We start from the raw sequence: 25401 nt of genomic DNA on the forward strand, positions 1-25401 counted from the left end.
TCCTTGAGCTTTAATCAGAGCTACTGTTCTCTTTGCTCCACTGACAAAAATATAAAAGTAGCAGCTACACACCGAAGAAGATTCTCTACTTTCATCACCGAGGAAACCACATGTTGATGATTCTCAAGATAATTACAAGGAAGAACAAACCCAAGCCAGGACACTTGGCTGAACCAAGCCAAAAAGGCCAAGTGTGGACAAAGGTCAGTGGAAGAAAATTCACAGTAGGTACAGGCTATTTAAGTGTATGATACTATGATACCCAGTATGATCATTGCTTCTTGCCAGAGACTTGAGTCAACACAAAAGAAATCAATGTGATCTATTTCCATTCTGTGATCATTGCCAAATTAGTACAAAAATAGTAGAAAACTTGAGACAACTGGGTGGCTCCGTCGTTAAGCATCTGCCTTTGGCTCAGGTCATGATCCGGGGTCCTGGAATCAAGCCTTGCATGGGGCTCCCTGCTCTGCAGGAAGCCTGCTTCTCCCTCTCCCAATTCCCCTGCTTGTGTTCCCTGTCTCACTGTGTCTATCTCTGTTAAATAAATAACTAAAATCTTTTAAAAAATTAAAATCAAATTAAAAAGTAGTGGGAAACTTTCATAGGGTATAAATCAAGTGAGATGGAAAGCACTTCTAACTTTTTATTATGAGCAAAGTCAAGGGCCACAACATTCAGCAGCAAGCCCCTTAGTTTGCATAGATTCAAAAAAAATTGCATGTAGAAAAGAACCTTTCTTCTTTCCTGCCACGTGGAAAAACTTATTTGTAGTCTTTTCTTTAAGCATCCCTTTGCCTTCTGTTATAGGCTGAATTGCTTTACCCCAAAATTCATATACTGAAATCCTAACCCCCAGTACCTCAGAATGTGACCTTATTGGGAGACAGGTAATCAGATTAAACTGAGGTCATTAAAGGGGTCTTGATCCAATATGATTTGTCTTTACGAAAAGGGGAAATTTGGAGACACACACACACACTGAGAGACTGTCTTGTGAAGATAAAGGGTGAAGACGGCCATCTGTAAGCCAACGAGAGAGGCCGCAGCAGATCCTTCTGTCACAGCCCTCAGAAGCAACCATTGTTGCCAATACCTTGATTTCAAGACGGATGGCCTCCAGAACTACGAGACAATAAATTTCTGTCTCATAAGCCATTCTGCTTGGGGTCCTTTGTCACGGCAGCCTGAGGCAACTAATACACTCCTCCTAGACAGGTTTCTTCAGATAGCCTTCATCCCTGTTCTTCCAACGTTTTCTAAGGTTAAAAAAAGTTACTTCACAGATGTGTATTACCAATCTTAGAGTTTCATTTGCCTTTTCAAAAAACTCAGTACATAATTTTACCTTACAAAGTTAGATGTAATGTGAGGAAAGCCTCTACAATTTTCAAACCTGTAATAATTGAGTTCTATAATCCCCCAAAAAGAAGAGTACAAAAGAAAACCAATGCTGAGACCTCTCATAAAGCAAGTACAAAGGCAGAAGACAAAATTGGCTGTGCGCTATCATTAACTAAAGCTATCACAGCCCCTTTGTCATCTTAAATAGCTATTCCATGATCTTTTCACTTGCAATAATGAGCCAAACTTTTGATAAAAGAAAATATTTGATCTCCTTTTAGCCAAAAATCTCCCCTTTATCATCCCATTTAATATTCTAGAAGGGGTTTCTTTCCTTTGAAAAAAATGTAAGTTTAACAATCTAAAGGCATTTGTATTTTAAAGCCTAAAAAAAAAGATTTTTGGAGAGTACCTGGTGAAGTACTGACTTGCCTCTGAAGCTCGAAATTTCAATTATTATAGAATTTCACTCGGAATAACATTTCTACCTTTTAACCTTCATCTAAATAATGTTCATTTTTCTTTCACTATGATAGAGTTCAAGCCCTTGCAATATGCTGTAAAAGTTGTAGGAGATCTACAATTGTACTTTTTTCTTTGTTCCTGGATTTCAAACTTCAGTCTATACTCCCAAAGTAAAACAAAACTCCATGTTTTCTGCAGAGACATGTTTCCCAAGAAGAAATCAGAAATGATAGATTGCAATTCTCTCAGAGAATAAGAATGCATCAGGCGAGGCTATCTCTTTTATTGTTTTGTTTATTTTTTCTTCTGAAACACAAGAAATAAACTTCCTAATTTTGGAAAGCTCATTCCTATAAAAGCATCTCTAAACTGTGAGAAAATTATCTCAGCAATGAGGAATAAAACTGTCTTTCCAAAAATATTTACATGATTTGCAAAGGGATGGCTAAAAAACATTTTAATAGGCAGTTTATATGTGTCATAGGTGGAAGGGACTCCAGAAAGATGATTGAACATGACAAGACTCAGATTATAAAAACTGACTTCATTTGGCAACGAATAAAAAGAATTGTGCTCCCCTGATTCATGGCATTTTGCCATTATGAGAGGTGGTAAAATCCGAGTGAAGTAAAAAAGAATAAAGTTGACCAAGACGTAAGGTAGAAATGTGGCTGAAAGTCAAACAAGGGAGGAATGCTTTGACGACGAGTCAGTGACAGGTCTTCGAGGTAAGCAACACAAATGGCCTGCGCCCAATTTGAGCAGAAAAGGAACTTGCAGGAAGAACCTGAGGAAGCTCAAGGAATAAACCAGTCTGACGGGACAGGAGCCGGAATAGCTCTCACCTGGGTGGCAAGACCGAGTGGGCAGTTTGGCCTGGGCACCGCGACTGGGATGAATCCACTTCCCTGCTTGTCCTTTTACCTACGTGAAGTCTGGGAAAAGTGTCATTAGTCCATCTTGGTCACCAGCCAAGAAGAGTCAAGGGTCTTTTGACCAAGCTTGTTTACAAGGTGGGAGAGGTAAGTTCTTAAGGGAAGTAGGAAAATGCTTGAGAAGAGAAGGAGAAAGGAATGTTAGTTTGCATAAATAAGTAAATAAACAAACATTTTATGATTACACCACCCCAAAAGCCATAACATTACAAAAAGTAAAACCATTTTCAAAATGAAGGTGCTGACAAGTAGTTAAATTAAATATGAACTACACATAGTTTAGGATTCTCATTATACATAGTAGGATTGAAAGGAAGTATGTTTTTTTAGACTTCAAGAGCCAAACAAGACTCACAACTCCTAGAATAAAATAAATTATTTTCAAGTGCCTACATGTATTTTTTCTGCATTTTAAACAACTTAAATGACTACCTCCCTCCCCAGTTTCCTCAGTTTTACATTCATATTATCTTTTACATACACCATTCTTTTCAATGAGATTTCACTAGTGGCGTGAATTTAATGGCATTTTTCAAATACAAATGGCTAATCCATGATATAATTTAAATTATTTTAAAAGTATGTTAGGCTATATAAATCCTTTGAAAATGTAGCCAAAATTTTAAGTTCTCATGCAAACAATAAGCCTTGTAATTACTGTTCAACAAACGATATTTTTAATGTTGAAGTATCTTCCCAACAGTAAAACTTCATTTATGCCATAATTGCAATTCAGTTTGGGTTTTGCTTTGCTTGAAAGAGATATATAAAAATTATCACTGATGATCCAGTTTATTGCCTGAAAACACCACACCTAGCAAGCTTTGTTTCTCTACCTAATAATTTGTTAAGTGTGCTCTTACCTAGAAACATCCTGATGGGTTTCTCGTCACATAATAAAACACGGTATTAAATTACCCTCATGGCTTGTCAAGACCAAGAAACTGAAGAGACAGCTTGAAAAAGGAAACCACAGCAACATGGTTTTGTTTCCTGGAATAAGATTAAATCATTTAAAAATTTTTTTAATTCTTCAAATTTAGTTTTAATTAGACTTTTTTAAACCTAAGTTCATGGCAATAGAAGCATTCTCCCTTAGATTTTTCTCAGAAAAATGAGGAGAAATGCAAAAATGTCATGTTCATTCTTTATTTGAAACGAAGAATCTTTTCTGTAGAGTAAAGGCTTTAGGCATAAAGCTCTTCATCTAATAGCAATATTTTGACTATCTTTATGCTAGAATCTTCATTTTGACAGTCTTGCAGCTGTGAAAGTTTGCAGCTTCCTGAACTAAACTCAAGAGGCTCTGAGTCCGTGCCAGCTGTCTTTCAATTTCACATCAACTCTCTTGATATTTTGTCAGTTTAAAGCTTTTGCAAAGTTTGCAAGGCCTGAATTCATTAGATAAGGGAAATGGGTCATCTAAATCTTGGCCAACCTCAACCGCCATAGAGATTCACTATTGTAAATTTCCTCCAAGACTGAATTAGAAAATAGACCCCATGGGTCTTTGTCAGTTTGGGTATTTGATGATACCATTTTAACAGCAGCTGCTGAAGCTGTGTGTGCCTCAGTAAAAATCTCTGGTTTAAATTCTCTTTTCTTTATATTTTCTGTGTAAAATTGGAGGCTGAGAGCCGGAATAATAAGGGCAAGAAGGTCATTTAAAGTTCGGTTTGCCGGACACACCATCAGGAGCAGATGAATCATAACGGTACTTGACGAAAATTACAATGGTTATTAGAAGAAAAATCCATCTTGTTTTTAAAGAATTCTGCAACATTTTTAAAGAGCTAAAAAAAAAACAAACAAAAACAGATTGGCAGGGATAGTTAAGGAAATTGGAACACAAAGTTTCAACTAACAAAAGCATTTGATGATTCCTCTAAGAGTGAAGAATAGGCTTATTATCACAGGCAATCATATGTTATTTATATTTTCGTATAGTATGCATCTTAGATCTTTAGAGACTGAGCCCTTTTGATATCTTGTTATTAGATGGAAACGTTAAGTGCATGTCTAAATTTTAAAGTGAGGGCGAAAATGCTACATAGTACATGAAATAGAAAAAAATTGTTGGTAATACTGTGTGACACATAAGTGAATGAGTGCTTTGTGCCATGTCTATGTGGATTCTCTATATGTGCACCTGTTAAATTTAGTTTCTCCTATTAATCTATCTCATGTCAATTTGACACTTAGTCCAGCTAAAAGGAACGTTGAAAGGGACAGGAATTCCTGTTCCCCAACACGTACGAGAACAGTCACGAGCTTTGTTAACAGTGGTGTCCCATAGTTCTCCCTATGATGATGGAAATGTTCTGTATCTGCACTATTAAATATGGTAACAATTAGATACATGTGGCTATTGAGCATGAGAAATGTGGACAGTGCAACTGTATAACTGAATTTTTAATTTAATTTAATCTAATCAATTCAGATTTAAATAGTTATATGCCCGTGGTTAATGCTACCATATTGGATAGCACAGCTCTATACCATTGACACTTTCACTAGATACACTTAGGGAGCATAGGAGAAAAATGGTTGTAAGTGAATAAAAGTTTGACATAGGTACCAAAAAGGCCTGCTCCTTACTTCAATCTCTGGATCTTTATAATAATCTTGTTTACTAAACCATAATTCATCAGAACTTCTCCTAAGGAGGAAGGACACCTGGGTGGCTCAGTTGATTAAGCGTCCTATTCTCGGTTTCCACTCAGGTCATGATCTCCAAGTCCTGAGATCTGGCTCTGTTCCCAGCACCAGGAGTCCACTTGAGACTCTTACCCCCCCTTCCTTCCCTTCTCCCTACCCCTCTGCTCCTCTCCCCCACTATCACGTGTGTTCTCTCTAAAAAAATAATAAATAAAACCTTTTAAAAAAGGCAAAAAAACCCTTTCCTAAGGAGGGTCCCCTGGGTGGTACAGTTGATTAGGCATGGGACTCTTGGTTTCAGTTCAGGTTGCCATCTCAGGTGGTGAGACTGAGCCCCTCTTCAGGCTCCACCCTCAACACAGTCTGCTTCAGATTGCCCCTCCTTCTCCCTCTGTTCTTCCTGCTCATGCTCTCTCTAAAATAAATAATTGTATCTAAAAACAACAACAACAACAACAAAAAAAACCTTCTCCTGAGGAAATGAATAGTGGCTTTGGTAGCTACCAAGAGCTACCGTGATATGAATTGCCATGATACCAGTGATGAGCTACCCAGATACCAAAGCATGATGGAGCTCATTGTCAGCTACTTGATAAGATGCAAAACACCAGGACCCTATAAGAACAGCCACTATAATGAGCTTCCCACGAAGATGTCCCTAAAGGAAACCATAAAAATAGGAGACTTTACAAGCAGAATCTGTGCTTGAGAACCAGGAGTACTGTTAAGGTTGGCATATGAAGATATGACTTCTTGGAAAACCATCTTTATTTTCTGTTGAATGTTACCCTTATAGAAGAATAAGCACTTTTACACCTTTGGTGTAAAAGTATGTAACACAATATATTCTGTTTCTAGAAATTAGCACCTCTCTGAGGGAACATTATTCTACCTAACACACATACCCCTAACAGAGTAGCCAAGATGATGCTTTAGGTCCTCAGGTAATAATGTGAACTTGGACTCTATATCCAAAAATTAGCAATATGTTTGGATACTCCTCATTCCAAAGCATATGCTGTCCAAATAAATTGTCATGGGTCTTTTTGGGTGAGGACTGGAGAAATCATTGTTCTTTATACGTGCTGTCAATGTTGCAAGATCTTTCATCATAGGAAGTTGGACTTTCCTTTGTTCAGTGAGTTCTGTATCTGAGAATTGGTTGAAGTCTGCAAACTGAGCAAGGGATTATGACATTTTGTTGGGGTGGCTACTCTTAGCTTCATGATCATCAATGCTTGATTTGTTTTGGTTGTGTACATTGTGAAATATCATTATTGATGACCCATCTATTTTGCCCCTGGGAATGCCATGCTCTATCTCTGTGAGTCAGATATGCCTGGCTTCTACTCTGACCTTTGATCATTATACTAATTGCATCGGCCATGTTTCTGAGAGTTAAGTACATCACCTGACTTCTATTTCAGGATTCTTTCATCCTCTTTGTTATCAGTGATCCCAGATCTATAGCAACATCTTCTTCACCAGTCCTGACCTACAGAGGAGAGCCACCACTGAGTTCAGCAATCCTGTGCCACACTCATCGTAACACTATGGTTATGGGTTTTTTTCTTGCACCAGATTAAGATGTCAGTCAACTGAATTCTGATTTATGTAGTTCCTACATAAGAAATATAGTTTATTATATTTGTCCCTCTTTATGTAATGTATCTTGATTCCTGTGTGTATATGTGTTTGTGTATATGTGTTTGGTTTTTAATCAAGCTTATATTCTTTGGTTCTGGTGTCTGATTGAATCTTCGGTTTCTGTCATTAGTTTTGGAAAAGTATCAGCCATTATTTCTCCCAATTTTGTTGTCATTGTTGTTTTATGTCCTCCCCACCATCTTCTAGGATTTCTCTTGTATGTATATTTGACCATTCGACATTGTCCCATAGTTCTTGCTCTGTTCTGAGATAGTTTTTTCCCCATTCTCTTTTATCTTTGTATATGAATTTTTGTAATTTCTATTGAGCTATCATCAAATTCATGGGCTCTTTTCTCCACTGTGTCAAGTCAATTGATGGACCAATCAAAATCATTCATCATCTCTATAAATTTTTTTCATTTATAACATTTACATTTGGTTTTGAGATCTCATAATTTCTATCACTCTGCTAGAATTACCCAACTGATCATGAATGCTCTCTACCTTTTACACGTGAGTCCTTACCATAGTGGTCCTAATTATTTTAATTTACTGATTCATCATTCTAATACCCGTGTTACATCTGAGTAAAGTTACTGTTGATTGCTTTGTCTTCTGACAGTGGATTAACTCTTTTTACATCTTTGTGTCTGTTGTAATTTTTTATTGTTGAAAGATGGAGGTGAGTTATTTTTGTGCTGGGAAATGGGCATGCCTTTCTTTCTGCTAGGCCTTTATTATGGGAGGTTGAGTAAATCTGGCCAGAAGTTGAGCTGGGTTTTGCATTGTTATTAGTACACCACCAGCACAGAATTCCTCTAGTATTACTTTGTGTTTAGAGCAAAAGCTGGTTTATGGTAAAACCTGATTTAACTCAATTTCTGTTCCACCATCAGCTTTAGGATTTGGGTTATGCCTCAGAGAAACTCTCTCCAAGCTCCTTTCCCTCTCCCAGCAATAAAACACTATTATTTATTACTTAGTGTTTGTAATCTTAAGTTTGTAAGTGTCTGACGGTACCTGTCCTTGGTAAGCCAGTGTTTAATTTCTCTCTCCCCTTACAGATGACAGATTTCCTGATTTCAGGTTAGTTTCTTACCCTGTAACTTCAGCTCTCCCATGTCTTTAAGAAAAGTTGTGATCTTACAAATTTTCCACTGTGATGATGTAGTAATAAGAGTAGAATTTTGTTCTTCTCAGCTTCTGATACCCTAAGCAGAAGTCGGAATGCTCTTACGCTTTGATAAAGACAGTGCTATCTAGCCCTTATCACAGAACATAGTCAGCCGGTGGGCAGCCTGGACTTATATGACAAGTCCATTCCCATATGCCCAAATTCTCTGAGCCCTTTGATTGCTTCCTCTGTTATTTGTCATGGAAGTTCTGGCATTTTTACTTCTTAAAATATGCACCTTTCCAAGCTTCCAGGATCCAACCTAGAAGGCCATTATTTGTGAGGCCTTGCCAGAATGTTAAATTCTGTCTTATTGATAAACTCTCCTTCACTCTTTATTTCCTTTGCCGTTTGAACCAGCACCCTTAAAACCCACTCCCATATGTACTCTTCCAGTTCCAACCAGTATATGTTAACTATGTCCTGCAACTTCTCTAGTCCCCTTCCTTGCTTAGCAGACCCAGCCAGCACTTTCCCAGGCATTTTGTGTTATAATTTGACCTAGCTATTGCTCAGGAGGCACACAGGGTAAATGCGTGGGGAGTGGGGAGGGGCTGGGAGTGGAGAGGACACGCAGATGTCATTTTTGCAAGGAAAAATCCGCTCTACGCTGTCTGTGAACAAATGCCTCTTCACATTGTCTAAAGCAAGACCTGGAAAAGAAGATAAAAGCCCCGTGTTCAAAGGAATGTAAGGGTTGAAGATTTGCAAGTGTTTCAACCCAAATGTCTCTATCCCAGATCTCAATCCTTCCCAAATAGCATGCTGGATTTTGTAAAGCAGAACTGCCAGGGTTGAGAATTCAATCTTTTTTGGAATTCTGACACTCCTATAAGTCCTGGGTTTGATCATCAGCCATTTCCGTACTCTGGCAGAACATTGGAGTGTATGACCTCAAGGAGGTCCTCTGGCTTTCACCCTTACCTTAGCTTTCATTGTCCTTCCCTAATGTTATCAATCCATCCCAGCAACAGCCATCCAATTCAATAGTCCTTAAATCACAATTTTGCCTGAGCCTCTCAAATACTTACCTAGCATACCTACCAGTCCATTCCTTTTTACCAGGTTGCATCACAATTACTATTTATCACCAGTGAAAGTTCTAACAATTACACTGCAATCTCATGCTAGGCTCCATCTATGCTCCATCTACCAACAGTGATGATGAACTGCCTTGATCCTAAAGGGGAGTCTGGGCAACACATCACAGTACCCACCTCAAAGGGGTTCCTACTGGTAGGTGATAAATAGGGAATTTGCAACATTGTAGACAGGACCTCCCCCCAACATCTCTTATGAATTGAAGGGCTCTAGAAAGTCACATAATTTTTAAGCCTGATCAACAAGATTCATGACACTGTTTCTTTCCCCTGTTTTATATCCTAAGCTTAAGTATGATGATGCTTCCAGGAAGGTGGTGTGAATATCCCATTCTCACGGCAGGTAGAATGAAGAAGTAAGAGAAGGTCTGTTATATACAGTTGGAGTTTTGAAGGCAGGGCCATAAATTTCCAACCCCATGAAGTCAGGACAGTGGCAGCAGTAGAAAAATCAAGAGAAACTGCAGAAAAAGTAAGCTTGGGATCAGAGATGGGTTCACCAAGAGATGTGTCTTTTATTAAAACTAGTGGAAGATCTGGGTTTTAATTTCATGAAACTACTAGGATTTCTTTACAGTTCACAACACAAAAATTCTAGTCTATAACTCTCTTATGCATGTTCTTTCTTTGTGATGGTACTTTGATAGGTTCAGATAGAAATGTATTATGAAATCCAATGTTAGTAAATTTCTCTCTTTTGGTACAATATAAAAAAATAAAATTAGTAGAGATAGTGGCTTGCATGTAATATAATTCTACCTTTAAAATTCTAAATAAAATAGCTAAGAATTAGGCCTATAATAAATCATCTAAAATTTAATTTGAAAAATGAAAATATTGTTGGTATTTACACCAACACAGAAAATAACAAAGTCATTACTCATTTTCACAAGGGAACAAAATCTGAATGCAGTATTATTTTACTTCTTAAAACTGTATTATTGCCGGGGCACCTGGGTGGCTCAGTGGGTTACAGCCTCTGCCTTTGGCTCAGGTCATAATCTCAGGGTCCTGGGATCAAGCCCTGCATCGGGTTCTCTGCTCAGCAGGGAGCCTGCTTCCTCCTCTCTCTCTGCCTGCTTCTCTGCCTACTTGTGATCTCTGTCTGTCAAATAAATAAATAAAATCTTTAAAAAAAAAAAAAAAGGAATATTTTTAAAAAAACCTGTATTATGGCCGAGTTTGCTGAGGGTTAGCCATTATTGGGTTATTCCAAATTGTCTCATTGCTAAACATATTTAATTTATTAAAAAGTTACTATGTACCAGAGATAACAGTAAATGTTTTATGTACATCAACTCTTTAATTCTTATAAGAATACTTATCAAAATCATTCTTATAAAAACATGATTATTTTTGTAATTTTAGCCAAGGCTTAGAGATTTCAAGTAATTTGTCCAAATTCACACTGTTGGTAACAGATTATAAATTCTTGGATGAAAAAATGAAAAAGACTATAGGGTGATCTGCTCCTCAAAGTTCATGCCATAGGGTGTTTTAGAGTAAATAAACTACATGGAAAAAAAACCAAAACCCTACATAATTCTAAACTCCCAATCTTCTCTGAAATGATTAGGTTTATGTTACCTAACATCTTTCTATCCTAAAGATGTAGTATCACTTTGACTGAAGCCTTAGACTTGACTTCTTCCTGCCCATGCACGTACTTGCAATAGATTCCAAGCTGAAACAAAGAATCATCCAGATACAGATGGGCTCCATTTTGAAAAAGACAATGTATTTAATAGTACTAGAAAAGACACTGAACAAATTAGGAAGACCAAGACATTTCTAGCATCAGTTCTTTCAAAACCACAATTAAAGAAAGAAAAAGACCACACAGACACACACCTATGTGGTTAACTTTATCTAAGCATCTCAGGAAGAAAGGCAAAACCAAGTCTCATCTTAAGACAAAAATGTATTTCGCATGATGAAATAAAAGTGTTAGAGTCTGGAATATTTTGGCTCTCTTTCTCAACAGGGCTGCCAAAATTTTAGTCAAATAACTGTACAAGTGAACATAAGCAAAAGACGATAGGAATACATGATGCCATGGTTCTGGAACAATAAGACAACTTGAAGAGACAAGTAAAAGTGATTACAAGTCAAATCGGGTTAACCCTGTGAACGCCCTCTCTACTACAGGATGCATACATGTAGACAATGATCTTTATTTTTTATTTTTTATCTTTATTTTTTACTTTATTAATTTTTTTTTTTTTTTTGAGAGAAAGAGAGAAAGAAAGGTGGAGAGAGGCAGAGGGAAAGAGAGAATCTGAAGCAGGTTCCATGCCTAGCACAGAGCCCAATTCGGAGCTCTGTCTCAAGACCCATGAGATTATGACCTGAACCGAAACCAAGAGTCAGTCACTCAAATGATTGAGCTACCCAGGCACCCCAGCATAACTTCCATTTCTGGTCAATGGTCTGGCACCTAGTTTAGCCTAGTTCTTACCAAAAAAGTAAATACACAGAAATGACAGTTTTCTTATATCGATCAAATGACTCTTCTATTTCTATAAATGTTCTCTGAAATCAAGAAGCTCAGTATCTACTTCAAATTCTCTCTTCCTCTGCCCCTCCCACTTGTGTGCGTTCTCTCTCTCTCTCTCTCTCTCAAATAAATATAAATCTTAAAAAAAGAAAAAATAGTTACTTATATATGGGAACAATATTTCTGTCCTTTCTCAATGTCAGAGGCTTTTAGACTTGATATCTGTATTTCTTTCTAACTTTAGACCACTTCGGCCCACCCTCATGAAATTTTTTTTGAAATTAATGAAATTCTACAGTCAAGAGCAACTGTTTCCTGGTAGTAAAAAGAGGAGCTAGAAAGGAAAGTGTGACTGGTGTACTTGTAGACGTAGCCTTTCAACCTCTTGGCATTTCTTTTCCCTTCTCTAGTCATTTCTCCTGTCAAATAATCAAGTGAATAAATATTTCATTCAGTTCCAGTTTAACTCAAATTCTTATGTATTAAAAAAGATGGATCTAGATTTTGAAGTCCCCCTCACTGGCTTGGAAAAACAAACAGGGTATCCCTAGGAAATTTAGTAGCCAGCTATGCTTTTCACAGTTGGGGAGATATTGATATAATCTGTTTGGTGCTATCCAAATAAGAACCATAGGGCTGAGTAACCTACAAGATTTAATTAAAAGCATGTTAGTTTTTTTTTCTCACATCACAATTATATGCCTTATGGAATGCAGAGAACTGAGTAAGGTTTTGATTCAATTCTACATCACAGTCTCATGAACTATTTTGAAAGATCTGGTTCAGACATAATGATACTAATCAAGGCATTCCATCTGTAATTCAACAAGAGTAAAAGAAAAAGTTACCAGTGAGCTTTTGCCCAAAACAAAGAGCATATAACCACTATGCATTGTCTTTATTACATGTATAACATTGCAAGAACATAACTGACATCAACCAAGCATGTTAGCGTATGAGAGACTTAATAGAATTGCTAAAATTCATTGGCTACTGGAGAACTTATGCCCACTATGTTCACCCACAGAATGATGTTCAATTCTGAAAAGTGTAATATAACTCACTGGCCCATCCTAGTTCAGGGCAGCAGAGAGAGTAAGAAAGAGACTAAACAAAGGTTTATACTTAACTATAAGATTAGTGTAAAAATTTTGTTCCTCAGTTTTACTTTTCTTAAAATGTTTTACTTGGTTCAGAAGGGACTTATGCAGACATCAGTTGGATTTCATCTGGGTTTTGAGTCATTATTATAGCTTTCTATCACAAAAAAGAAAAAACTTAACTTCTGTTTTATGCCCATGTTATTCATTAGTTCTTTTTAATCCCTAATGTATTAGTAACTTTCCTAAAATGTTCTCAGCACTGGATTCTGAAAAAAGTTGGGCATCAACTTACAAATTAACTCTTAGGATATTAAGCATTCAGGGTGCCTGGGTGGTGCAGTCGTTTAAGTGTCTGACCTTGGTTTCACCTCAGGTCATGATCTTAGGGTGGTGAGATCGAGCCCTACATCAGGTTCCTCACTCAGCTGGAGTCTGCTTGAGGTTCTCTCTCTCCCTCTCTAAAAGTAAATAAATAAAATCTTAAGAAAAAAAAAATTCTTAAATCAGTTCATTTGAACTTGGAAATGACATCTCCAGAGAACCAGTCTTATAAGTGGTGGTCACATCCCAGGTCAGTTTATACAACTCACAACATAATAACATTTACCTCGGCATCCTGCCATCATGCAAGGTGCTGTTTTAATAGTGGTAAGTGAATTACACAAGGAGGCCATGAGAGTGGTGTGGCTTCAGTGCCTCAGTAGCCTATGTCAGTAAAACAAAACCTCAGCCTGAAATGCTCCAAGGATAAGAAATCAAAATCTTGGCGCACCTGGGTGGCTCAGTGGTTTAGAGCCTCTGCCTTCAGCTCGGGTCATGATCCCAGGGTCCTCGGTTCGAGCCCCACATCAGGCTCTCTGCTTATCAGGGAGCCTGCTTCCTCCTCTCTCTCTGCCTGCCTCTCTGCCTACTTGTGATCGCTTTGTCAAATAAATAAATAAAATCTTAAAAAAAAAAAAAAAAAAAGAAAAGAAAAGAAATCAAAACCTCAGGACAACCAAACACAAAAAGCCAATTAGACTTTCCCAAATAAGGCAACTGCTTAAATTATAGCTAGTCAAATAATTTCCTTGCTTTACTTCCAGTCTTCTCTATAGAAGTCTTTCCCCAGCTCCTGGCAGTGGAGTACCCTCCTAACCACTTCCAGTTTGGCTGCCCTATTCCAATTGATTTTTGCCCTTAAAAATGTAAGATGCCTCAGTTTTTCTTTCAACACTGGTAAGCACATCCATCCACTCATGTAGGGATAGAAACACCGTTGTGTCTCCTTCACACTGAGAAGCGCGGACCCGCTGGTTCTGCTCACAGAAGCTCAGAATAGAGAGCAAAGGGGATTCCGGAGTGGACAGGGCTGGCTGCGCGCCTGGAAGCTGCCCCTTGGAGGCGAGAGACAGCCTCACTGCGAGGGCTTCCACAGCAGCTTCTCCTGCCTCACATAAGGCAGCCCAAGAGGTCCTTTACAGAACACGCCAGATCTGGTCGCTTCTCACCTCAGAGTTCTCCCAGGTTGCCCACTGTACTTGGAAGAAAAATTCGCAAGGCCTGACTTGGGCTGGCGTGATCGGGCCTCCGGCAGCTCCTCTGCTCTCATTGCCTGCTGCTCTTCCTCCCAGGCCCGCGCCCCGCTCCGGCCAGTCTGAAGTTCCTCAAACATGTCAAGCACCTTCTCACTTTAAGGACTCTCCACTGAATAATCTCTCCGCCTCTCCACTTCTCCCTTCCCCCCAGGAGACGTGGCCTGCTTCTTCATTTAACTTCTGTCTCGGCTGTAATGTCACCTTCCTAGAGAGGTCTTTCCCAGTGACCATGAAACAGCGCTCCAGTCCCTCTCAAACAGTGGCCTCGCTTCAGTTGGGATCATACTCTCTGGCTTCTATTGCATATTTGTTTATCTTCCTTAGTACGACGTGAGCTCCGTAAGGGTAGGGAATTCGTTTTATTTGCCATTGCATTCCCTAAAATGATGCACGGCCCGTAGTCCACACTCCATATATATTTTGTTCAGTAAATGAATGAGGGATATGGCTCTCTCAGAAAAGTGTTCACAAATCACGACCTACCTACATTTAAAACCGGCTCCTACCATCTCAGTGTTTAGCAGCTAATGCCGGGGAAAGATAAATTAGCTAAACAGGAACAGTCAGCCCTACAATAATCTAACATTCCTCTGAACAAAATACATACCGGAGAATTAACAAACAGAATATTTTTTTAAGTCAACGTATAGGACCTTCGATCCTATCACCGTGTATAAATAAGCAAGGGCCCTAAAGCTATACACGAGGGCTGTATATTTTCCAAATTGTGCATATCTGTGCAGTCCTCTGAAGCGCTTGACGGAAGTGGAAAATACTTCAGGCTACTGGCATTCACAGATGCAACATCTTTACCTTCAATGCACCTCAGCCTTCAAGGCTGAGAGAGACAGGATTCTCAGCAGGAGTGATGACTGCTGATCAGGGAATGACAGAGTGTTAGAGCTGAGACACCTAAGAAATATTTACTCAACCCCCTACATTTATATTTGAGCAAATCAAGGCCCAGAGAGGAAAAGTTGCTGGAAGGTGCTAGAATATGCCACCCCAAAAAAGCTTCTTTGGCAGATGTATTATTTGGAGCTAAAAGCCATTGAGAGCCAGCAGACACAGAAAAAGCTCTAAAAAACAGGGTACAGGTTTATGAATGTATGTATTTAAGAGAGATGAAGAGAGAAGGAAGGGGGGGGGGCCGAAGCAGACTCCCTGCTAATTCAGGGAGCTTCCCACCACCCCCCACCACCCCACCATGACCTGAGGCACCCAGGGACTCCACAGGCTTTTCTTTTGTAAAGGAAATTTACATTTATAAGGGAAATGTCCTTTGTAAAAAGGTCTTCCTCTCCCATACCAGGAAGAGAAGGACTCTTTAAGAACTTATCAGTGGAAAAGAAATCTACTTTAATCAGCCTAACAAACCCTACCAAACAACCCTTGTGGGCCATACTTTCCCTGCTCACCTTCCCAGAACTTGCCTCCCTCACCCAAAAGCCCCAAACCTCTTTTCTTTCATTTAGCATAAGCTGGTGTATATCAGTACAAGTTCTAACTAGCCCCTTGGATGATTCAGTGGGTGCTCCCATGTGTATGCGGGACACACATGTTAACACACTTCTGTTCTTTTTCCTCTCGTTAGTCTTCTTTTGCCGGTCTGATCTACAGAGCCCAGCTAGGGAACCTAAAATAGTAGAGGGAAATGCCCTTCACCTCCCCTTTCCCTACGTTGCTGCTGTACATTTGTCACTTTACTAAACATCCGTATAAATGGGTTTTGTTGAGATGCCTTAGTAATTTTCCTCATTTTTGTTAATTTAGGAGGATATATTTATGTTGCATAATCCAATCATTTCTTTAACGAACCTGGTATAGTTGACGACTGTTGACTTTTGCCTATCCAGTAACCCCTATCCGTCCCCAGACACATGGACTTCTGACTCCCTTACCCTTTCCTCATCCTGAGCCGGAGAATGGAAACCCTTCTTGGCTACAGAAGTCAGCCTACTCAACCAGAGCCTCCTCTAGCCATGTCCGCAGGAACTGGCTCCTGGAAGGACACATGGTCCAATGAGATCTATTACAGGACACCAAAGTCCTCATTACTGGACGAAACTGGAGAGGAAAATTCACAAATACAAGCCTTGATCCATTGTCAGCCACGGAAGGGAAGCCTGCCTGAACAGTGAGCCAACACAACGGAAAAGCAGAGACACCAGATGGGAAGAACTGAGACTCTATGACATTATTAGGTCCTCTGGATCCAGTTATGTCTACACCTTGATTTTTCAGTTACCCAGGTCAATGCACTAAGTTGAGTTTTCTATTATAAACTCCCGAAAGTAGACTAACAACTGCAAAGAGCGTTCCGTGAATTTACCCGGGAAAAGCAAATATAGTGATAGAATACAGGGAGTGATTTGAACACACAAGAATAAAGCTTTTCACATTCATCCGCCTTCAATAAAGAGGCTAAAACTAGAAGCAATGCAAATAATATAGTTAGCAAGTTTGCTGGCTCTAGTTTAAAGCAAGGAACCTACTGACTGAGTTTTAATCATCTGTACTTTCTTCTACCCCAATCTCTAGCAAAAATAACTTTCAATAAATTGTCATAGGAAGAAAAACCTTGTGAATCAAATTGCTATTTCTACTGGCTGATGGAGAAGGTTTTAATATAAAAAGACACTAAAAAACAAACTGCAGCTGCAAAAAATTAAGATCAACTTGGAGATTTGTGTTTATTCTTAAGGCAGAAAAATTGATGACTATAATAACAACTGCATACATAACTATCCATGGTTCCTGTGACCCTCAAATGTAGCCACAAGAAAAATGCTATCATGCATTCCAACTTTCAGCTGGGATGAATAATACTGTCAGCCACAAGAGCTCCATTTTCCCTTCCGCCTGTGTGGGGCCATTCACCTAAATAGAATTGACTGTAATAATAACCAGCAAAACAAAATGGAAAAGGGTACTGAGGTAAGCAATTTCAATTCGACTCTATTTAAATGAAGAGGTATAGTAAAAATCCTTTCTTAGCAGCGTATTTTCCCATCTTGAAGAGCTCTGGAAGGTTTAATGTGCTCACAGTCTTCTTTAGAGGGCTACAATCCATGAGTCATTTAGCTAAGTAATCTACTTTCACCCAGAAACTCAAACATTTATTTATAGTTTGACTAGAGGTAGAGTCATAGCTTCTGTGTTACCCATGCCTGTGTCTATACAGAAACAAAAGTTGTGTTCATAAACATTAATGTGGAAAATCAAGCAGTTCAGGAGAAAAAAAGGCACTCTCACTTAATGATGAGTAAATGGAGGCCAATGTGTTTTTACCATGAATTAGACAGAAGCTACCTCAATTCTTTACTTACATTTGTAGAAACAACAAAAAATGAATGTTCCATTAATTCAAAAGTGGATTGATATCATAAAGATGTTCATTCTCCCCAAATTGATCTATAGTTGCAATACAATTCCTAACAAATTCTCAATAGGGTTGAGATACTTTCATAGATATGGACAAACTTATGCTAAAATTTGTACTAAACAGCACAGGAATTAGAATAGCTAAACCAATTTGCAAAAGAAAAATAAAGTGGAGGAAATCACTCCATCCAAAGTGAAGAGTTACTACATAATTATGGTAATGAAGCCAGTGTGGTGCTGGTGGAGGAATAAAACCACACATCGAGGGAACAGAACACACAATGGGGACAATAGAGAAAGAAATGAATATAATTATGCCTGATGGATTTTTGCCAAAGGTGCAAAGGCAATTTAACAGAAGAATGGTAGATATCTCTTTCAGCAAAGGGTGCTGGAGTAATTAGACATCCATAAGCAGAAAGAAAGAGAGAAAGAGAGGAAGAAAGGAAGGAAGGAAGAAAACATGGAGCAGGGCACCTGGGTGGCTCTGTTAGTGAAGCATCCAACTCTTGGTTTCAGCTCAGGTCATGATTTCAGGGTCCTGGAATCAAGTCCTGCTTGGGGCTCTGAGCTCAGCAGGGCATCTGAAGATTCTCTCTCTCCCTCTGCCCCTACCCCCACCCACACACACACTGTCTAAATCAATCAATCAATAATCAATTTTTTTTTAAAAAAGACACACAATGGTATTTTTTTTAATTTTTTGAGTATGGCAGACATATCATGTTAAATTAGCTGCAGGTGTACAAATTAGTTATTCAATGTGTGTAAATTATGCTATGTTCACTAGAAGTGTAGCTACACTATTGTTATAATGATTTATTCCTTATGTTGTGTCTTCTATTCTCGTGACGTAGTCACTCCATAAATGGAAACCTGTGTCTCCCACTCCCCTTTGCCCATTTTGCCCAACCTGCCACCTCCAACCTGGGCAACCATCAATCTGTTCTCTGTGTTTATAGGACTGATTCTGCTTTTTGTTTCTTTAGTAACTTTTTTTTTTTTTTTTAGATTTCTACCTATAAATGAAATCATATGGCATTTGTCTTTCTGAGTCTGACAAATTTCACTTAGCGTAATACCCTCTAGGTCCATCCATGTTGCCCCAAATGGCTCTATCTCATCTCTTTCCATGGCTGTGTAACATTTCTTTATATACATATACCTCCCTTATCCATTCATCTATCAGTGGGCACTGAGGTTCTTAGTTTGCTTCCACATCTTGGCCATTGTGAACAATGCTGCAATAAACATAGAGGTGCATATATCTTTTTGAATGAGTATTTCCATTTTCTTTGGATAAATATCTAGTAAAAACTCAATAGTATTGGGTTCCCCTTCAAAATCATGGCTCAAGGGGTTCTACAGACTTACTCTTGCTCAGAAAAACAATCATAATTGCTAAAATTACCCAAAAAAAGTCTCTGGAAAGAACATTTATTCAAGGAAAATCTACTGAAATTTAGTAAAAACAGCAAGAATCTGTGGCATTTAAACTACATCCCACTCCCCACTCCCCCTCGCCCCTTCCCAGCGCAGCATGGCAGAATTCCCGCTCTAAGTGGGTGCAGCCAAGAATACATTAATCCCTCTCCCTCTGGCTCACAGTCAAGGGCTATGATGTCTCCCCAGAAGGAGCAAGCCAGTATTTCTCTTCCTTCCCCCAGATCCATTATTGCAGAGGCTAAATTCAGATGCACTCAGCCTGAAGACCAGGACGCACTTTCTCCACCCAGCCCCTCTGTAGAGTACAGGCTCTACCCCAGGCACAGCACTTTGTACTGAAACACTGCTGAGAAACTGAGTGGCTCACACACTGCTGGTGCTCACTTGGGAAGCATGTGTCAGTTTCTTACAAAACTAAACATGTGCTCACCATGCAACCCAAAGACTGCCCTCTGGAGCATTTATCAGAAAGAAAAATTTATGCTCACATAAGAACTTGCACATGAATGTTTGCAGCAGCTTTATTCATAATAGACAAAGGCTGGAAACCTCCCAACTGTCTTTCCATAGGCAAGAGGTTAAACTAACTGTGGTGCATCCTAATAGAGGGCACTACTCAGCAATGAAAAGGAGTTGAAATACTAAACAACTCGGATCTTGAGGAAACCAAACTGAGTTAAAAAAAAAAAAAACAACAACCCTCAAAAGATCACATACTATATGATTCTGTTACTAAACATTCTTGACATGAAAAAATGATGAAATGGAGAATAGATACATGGTTCTTAAGGGTTGAGGGTGCACGGCTGTGACTGTTAAAAGGTAGCATAAGGATCCTTTTGGTGAAACTGCTCTCTGTATTGACCATGAAGTACACATGTAATAAAATTGCATAGGATTAAATAACACACACACACACACACACGCACACACGTGTGCATGCAAGACTGGTGAAATCTGAATAAAATTGGTGTCTTCCATCAATGTTGGTTTCCAATTTGTGCTATCCTACTGTGGGGGAAATCAGGTGAGAGATATGGGATTTCTTTGTATTATTTCTTATGACTGCACAGGAATCTACAATTATCCCAAAGTAAATAAAGTTTTAAATGTCACACAGAGTTGAATGATCAGATGAATTTTAGATAAGCTTAGCTGATACAATCACATCATCATCACTACTACGTCATTTGAACCAGAGAATTTCATTTCTTTCCCCTTATTTTGGCCCTTTATGACATGAAAGACAGGAAAAAAGTTGTGTTTGTCTGTTACTACCTCCAGCTGTGGTCCCCTGATAGCTAATAGGTTAAGAAATTTTCGTTCATTAATCACAGGTTTGCCACAGAGTGGATTTGGCACCAGGCAAAGTGCATGGTCCTGTCTCACGTTGAGGTCTTTCATCTATTTTGAGTCTATTTTTGTGTGTGTTGTAAGGAGGTAGTCCAGTTTCATTTTTCTGCGTGTGGCTGTCCAATTTTCCCAACACCATTAGTTGAAGGGACTGCCCTTTTTCCACTGGACTTTCTTTTCTGCTTTGTCAAAGATTAGTTGGCCGTAGAGTTGAAGGTCTATTTCTGGGCGCTCTATTTTGTTCCATTGATCCATAGGTCTGTTTTTGTGCCAGTGCCATACTGTCTTGATGATGGCGGCTTTGTGATAGAGCTGAAAGTTGTGATGCCACCAACTTTTGTTTTCTTTTTCAACATTCCTTCAGCTATTCAGGGCCTTTTCTGGTTCCATATAAATTTTAGGATTATTTGTTCCATTTCTTTGAAAAACATTGATGGTATTTTGATAGGGATTGCATTAAAATGTGTAGCTTGCTTTAGGTAGAGTAGACATTTTCACAGTATTTGTTTTTCCAATCCACAAGCATGGAACTTTTTCCATTTCTTTGTGTCTTCCTCAGTTTCTTTCATGAGTACTTTTTAGTTTTCTGAGATTCTTTGCCTCTTTGGTTAGATTTATCCATAGGTATCTTATGGTTTTTGCTGCAATTGTAAATGGGATTTACACCTTAATTTCTCTTTCTACTGTCTTGCTGTTGGTGTATAGAAATGCAACTGATTTCTGTGCATGGATTTTATATCCTGACATGATACTGAATTCCTATATGAGTTCTAGCAGTTCTGGAGTGGAGTCTTTTGGGTTTTCCACAAAAGAAAACTGCAAAGAGTGATGTTTTTGCGGATTCTGATGCCTTTTATTTCTTTTTGTTGTCTGATTGCTAAGTTAAAGACTTCTAGTACTATGTTGAATAGCAGTGGTGATAACAGACATCACTGCCATGTTCCTGACCTTAGGGGAAAGCTCTGTTTTTCCCCATCAAGAATGATATTCACTGTGGGTTTTTCATAGATGGCTTTGATGATATTTCATAGATGGCTTTGATGGCTTTCCCTACACTTTGAATTCAGAGTTCTGATCAATAAACGATGCTGTACTTTGTCAAATGCTTTTTCAGCATCTATTGAGAGTATCATATGGTTCTTGTTCTTTTTTTATTAATGTATTGTATCCCATTGGTTGATTTGCAGAGGTTGAACCAAACTTGCAGCCCTGGAATAAATCCCACTTGATCGTGCCAAATAATCTTTTTAATGTACTGTTGGATCTTATTGGTTAGTATTTTGGTGAGAATTTTTGCATCTGTGTTCATCAGGAATATTGGTCTGTAATTCTCTTTTTTGATGGGGTCTTTGGTTCTGGGATCAAGGTAATGCTGGTCTCATAAAATGAGTTTGGAAGTTTTCCTTCCATTTCTATTTTTTGGAACAGTTTCAGGAGAATAGGTATTAATTCTTCTTTAAATGTTTGGTAGAATTCCCCTAGGAAGCCGTCTGGCCCTGGGCTCTCGTTTGCTGGGAGATTTTTTTTTTTTTTTAAGATTTATTTTATTTATTTGCCAGACAGAGATCACAAATAGGCAGAGGCAGGCAGAGAGAGAGGAAGGGAAGCAGACTCCCTGCTGAGCAGAGAGCCTGATGTGGGGCTCGATCCCAGGACCTCGGGATAATGACCTGAGTCGAAGGCAGAGTCCTTAACCCACTGAGCCACCCAGGCGCCCCTGTTGGGAGATTTTTGATGACTGCTTCAATCTCCTTACTGGTTATGGGTCTGTTCAGGTCTTCTAAACAGTTCTAAACTGAACTGAATGGTTCATTCAGTTCAGTTTAGAACTGTTCATTTATAGTTCAGAACTGTTCATTCATAGTTCAGAACTATGGTTCATAGTTTATATGTCTCTAGGAATGCATCCATTTCTTCCATATTGTCAAATTTGTTAGCATATAGTTGCTCATACTATGTTCTTATAATTGTTTGTATTTCTTTGGTGTTAGTTGTGATCTCTCCTCTTTAATTCATGATTTTAGTTATTTGGGTCCTTTCTCTTTTCTTTTTGATAAGTCTGGCCAGGGGTTTATCAATCTTATTAGTTCTTTCAAGGAACCAGCTCCTAGTTTCATTGACCTGTTCTATTGTTCTTTTGATTTCTATTTCATCGATTTCTGCTCTGATCTTAATGATTTCTCTTCTCCTGCTGGGTTTAGACTTTCTTTGCTGTTCTTTCTCCAGCTCCTTTAGGGGTAGGGTTAAGTTGTGGACTTGAGACCTTTCTTGTTTCTTGAGAAAGTCTTGTATCGCTATGTACTTTCCTCTCAGGACCACCTTTGCTGTGTCGCAAAGATTTTGAACAGTTGTGCTTTCATTATCATTTGTTTCCATGAATTTTTTCAAATTTTCTTTAATTTCCTGGTTGACCATTCATTCTTTAGTAGGATACTCTTTAGCCTCCATGTATTTGAGTTCTTTCCAACATTCCTCTTGTGATTGAGTTCTAGCTTCAGAGCATCGTGGTCTGAAAATATGCAGGGAATGATCCCAGTCTTTTGGTACTGGTTGAGACCTAATTTGTAGCCCAGGATGTGATCTATTCTGGAGAATGTTCCATGTGTACTAGAAAAGAATGTGTATTCTGTTGCTTTGGGATGGAATATTCTGAATATATGTGATGTCCATCTGGTCCAGTGTGTCATTTGAGGCCTTTATTTCCTTATTGATCTTTTGCTTAGGTGATCTGTCCATTTCAGTGAGGGGAGTGTTAAAGTCCTCTACTATTATTGTATTATTGTTGATGTGTTTCTTTGATTTTGTTATTAATTGGTTTATATAGTTGGCTGCTCCCATGTTAGGGGCATAGATATTTAAAATTGTTAGATCTTCTTGTTGGACAGACCCTTTGAGTATGATATAGTGTCCTTCCTCATCTCTTATTATAGTCTTTGGCTGAAAATCTAATTAATCTGATTAAAGGATTGCCACCCAGCTTTTTTTAGATGTCCATTAGCATTGTAAATGGTTTTCCACCCCCTCGCTTTCAATCTGTAGGTATCTTTGGGTCTAAAATGAGTTTCTTGTAGACAGCATATGTGACGGGTTTTGGTTTTTTATCCATTCTGATAACCTGTCTTTTGATTGGGGCATTTAGCCCATTTACTCTCAGGGTAACTATTGAATTTAGTGCATTGGTTTTTTATCCATTCTGATAACCTGTCTTTTGATTGGGGCATTTAGCCCATTTACTCTCAGGGTAACTATTGAATTTAGTGCATTGTATTATCTGTAAGGTGACTTACTGTATATTGCCTCTGTTCCTTTCTAGTCTATTACTTTCAGCCTCTCTCTTTGCTTAGAGGACCCTTTTCAATATTTCCTGTAGGGCTGGTTTGGTGTTTGCAAATTCTTTTAATTTTTATTTGTCCTGGAAGCTTTTTACCTCTCCTTCTATTTTCAATGATATCCTAGCTGGATATAGTATTCTTGACTGCATATTTTTCTAGATTAGTGCTCCAAATCAGACTCCAAACGTGGCAGTCATTTCTGGCCTGCCAGGTCTCTGTGGGTAGGTCGGCTGCCAATCTAATATTTCTGCCATTGTATTTTACAGACTTCTTGTCCCAGGCTGCTTTCAGAATTTTCTCTTCGTCACTGAGACTTTTAAGTTTTATTATTAGATGACAGATGTGGACCTATATTTATTGATTTTGAGAGGGTTCTCTGTGTCTCCTGGATTTTGATACTTGTTCCCTTTTCCATATTAGGGAAATTCTCTACTATAATTCACTCCAGTATACCTTCTGCCCTTCTCTCTCCAATACACCTTCTGGGATTCTTCTTCTGGAATCCCAATTATTCTAATATTGTTTCATCATCTTGTATCACTTAACTCTTGAATTCCCCCCTTATGGCCCAGCAGTCATCTGTCTTTCTTTTGCTCAGTTTCTTTATTCTCCATCATTTGGTCTTCTATATTACTAATTCTTTCTTCTGCCTCATTTATCCTAGCAGTTAGAGCCTCCATTTTTTATTGCACCTCATTAGTAGCTTTTTTAACTTCAGCTTGGTTAGATTTTAGTTCTTCTATTTCTCCAGAAAGGTATTTTATTTCTCCAGAAAGGGTTTCTTTAATATCTTCCATGCTTTTTTTTTGAGCCCAGCTAGATCTTGAGAATCGTCATTCTGAACTCTAATTCTGACATATTTCCAATGTCCATATTGATTAGGTCCCTAGCCATCGGTACTGCCTCTTGTACTTTTTTTGTGTGTGGTGAGTTTTTCTGCCCAGTCATTTTATCCAGATAAGAATACATGAACAAGAGAATAAAATGCTAAAAGGGTGGCAAAGACCCCAGAAAAATGTATGCTAACCAAATCAGAAAAGATCCAAAACTGGGGGAGAGGAAAGAGGAGGAAAAGAAATAAAAATTAAAAATAAAAAATCATATATATATGTATTGGATACATATATATATGAGATATATAGATATATATATATATAGAATATATATATATATATAGATATATATATATATGACTGGTGAATAGAACAGAGCCACCCACTTGATTTTAGGTATATTTTGGTCTCTTAGAAGAAACAACCTCCCAAAATTTTAAAGAAAGAAAAACTTTTATATATATGTGCACACATATATATAAAATATATTATATATGCATATATAGATAGATATAGATATATACACAAAAATAAGGGTAAACACAATGAAG

General features: G+C 38.4%; 1 long non-coding RNA gene across 1 annotated transcript in view; it reads left to right on the plus strand.

The window, feature by feature from the left end:
* LOC123391679 overlaps window positions 1-25401 on the plus strand; it is a 65217-nt gene that overhangs the window by 17542 nt on the left and 22274 nt on the right. The window lies entirely within an intron of this gene.

This window comes from Mustela putorius, unplaced genomic scaffold, assembly GCF_011764305.1.
Source record: "Mustela putorius furo isolate JIRA1106 unplaced genomic scaffold, ASM1176430v1.1 tig00000275_pilon_pilon_pilon, whole genome shotgun sequence".
In the NCBI taxonomy this organism is placed as follows: domain Eukaryota; kingdom Metazoa; phylum Chordata; class Mammalia; order Carnivora; family Mustelidae; genus Mustela; species Mustela putorius.